The following is a 2,119-nucleotide window of genomic DNA, read 5'->3' on the forward strand; positions in this document are numbered from 1 at the left end:
TGCTCCCCGGTCCAGCAGTGTCCTCCTCTGATCCCAGAGCGATATGACTTCCTCATTCAGTTCTGTTCCCAGTGTCACTGCACGGGGGGCGGAACTGGGCGGGAAATTCAAAACTGCAAGTCTAAAAGAGACACACACACACTGTGATACAGTATAACCTGTAACAATGTATCGCTTTGGGTACAAAATTACTGACATAATTAGACCACCAGGGATGTTAAGAAGCTGCATGAGGCTCACGAGCCCCGCCATTTGCGAACCCCTGGTCTAGCCTTTTGCTTCATCTCCCACCCCTCACCACCCTGCCTTGGTAACTTCCAATGTTGATTTCCTTCACTATTACAAGTCTTCATCATCCCCGCCCCCCACCCTTTATAATAGTGGTCTTATGCAACATTTGTCTTTTTATGATTGGCTAATTTCACTTAGTATGACCTTCTCCAGGCTGATCCATGCCATAAGGTGCTTCATCATTTTTTGGTGTTGCATAGTATTCCATTGTGTGTATTTCACAAGTTTCTTGATCGTTCTATGGAGGGAAATTCAGGTTGTTCCCATCTTTTTTGCTATTGTGGGCATGCTGTGATGAACATGGGTCTGTTTGCCTGTTAGTGCTGTGACACTTCTTTGAGGCAGATAGCCAACTGAGGGACTGGTGGATCATATGGGATTCCGACTCACAGGTGGTTCAGGCTGTACTTATTTCAGATCCACCAGCAGTGCACAAGGGTTCCAATCTCTCCGCATCCTCTCTAGCATGGATTGTTTTCCAGTTTTGTATTTTTCAACTAGGTTGCCAAGACAGTTAAAAAAAAATCATTTCATTGGGGGCTCAGACAGCTCCATATATGCATCCATTGTATCAAGCACATTGGTACAATTGTTGCCATCATTTTCAAAATATTTTCTTTCTACTTGAGCCTTGGTCTCAGCTTTTTTCCCCTCCTCCCTCCCTTCCTAACCCTTCATAATTTATAAATTACTATTTTTTTCAAGTCTTACACTGACTGAGGTCTCTCTTCACCCTCTTTTCTGTTGTCGATTCTCCAGGGAGGGGGTTATATGTAGATCATTGTGATCAGTTCCCCATTTCTCCCCCACCCCCTCCTGGTATTGCTACACTCATTCTTGGTCCTGAGGGGTTTATCTGTCATGGATTCCATGTGTTTTCAGCTCTTATCTGTACCTGTGTACATGCTCTGGTCTCTAGCCGGATTTGTAAGGTAGAATTGGGAACATGATACTGGGAGGTAGGAAACATTAAAGAACTTCCTAAAGTTGTATGTTTCTTTCTTTTTTTTTTGACACACAATGTTAGAAATATCCTTATTATCACTATTATTAAGTACCGGCTTACTAATGCCAAAAAAACAAAATTCAAGTCATTCTTCCATTATCTCCCCCAATTCTCAATAAAGCACGTTTCAAGTAAAGACATGCTCTCTTCTCTCTTCCATATAAAACTTTATGAAACGAAGGCAAAGAACTGTGTACATCTTGCTGTCAAATGCTGCCTGTTGCTGTGGAGGCAGCGTCTGCCCAAGCTCCCTCTACTGTCCGGGTCCTGAGAGACTCTTGTTCATGAACTGTCTCTTCACAAAGCATGTCCACCACTTGCTAGGCTTGTCATTCTGAGGGTCAAAAACTTTCTCACAGAGCCTCAATCCCGTCTCTTGCCTTAGCTGCTGCAAGTAGGCCCTCATCATTTCGTCTTCCTGCTTGTTTGCAGGTTTGGCATAAATGGCGTTCAGTGGAAACCCGGGCTCTCCAGGTATGGGGAAGTTAGTGATGCCCAGCATGTACATTTCTTTCTCCCCTTGGCTTCTGGAATTGCACTTCTGGAGTTTCTTTAGGCATTCAGAGATGTAGAGAGTGCCGTTTATCAAGGTCCTGTCTGCTTCATTCTTAATTTCATAGTTTTTGAAGAAGACGTTGGCCTTGAAGTTATAGATGACCTCATCCACGATATCTGTATCTTTTGTCTCTCTCGGAGCAGGTCCTTTGAACTGACTTCTGATAGGTAGCAGGGCCATGTTTCCAATGAGCTTGGTGTCCGGGTCCATGAGAGAGGAGTGGTAGGCCGGCATCTTGAAGGCGCCCGGGCAGACTCAACTGAGAA

The 2,119-nt window shown here is 44.4% G+C and overlaps 1 pseudogene; it reads right to left on the reverse strand.

Moving 5' to 3' along the window:
• Positions 1-1,310: 1,310 nt before the first annotated feature.
• On the reverse strand, positions 1,311-2,119 carry LOC142427284 (actin-related protein 2/3 complex subunit 3 pseudogene; annotated as a pseudogene).

This window comes from Tenrec ecaudatus, chromosome 15 (genome assembly GCF_050624435.1).
Source record: "Tenrec ecaudatus isolate mTenEca1 chromosome 15, mTenEca1.hap1, whole genome shotgun sequence".
Lineage (NCBI taxonomy): Eukaryota > Metazoa > Chordata > Mammalia > Afrosoricida > Tenrecidae > Tenrec > Tenrec ecaudatus.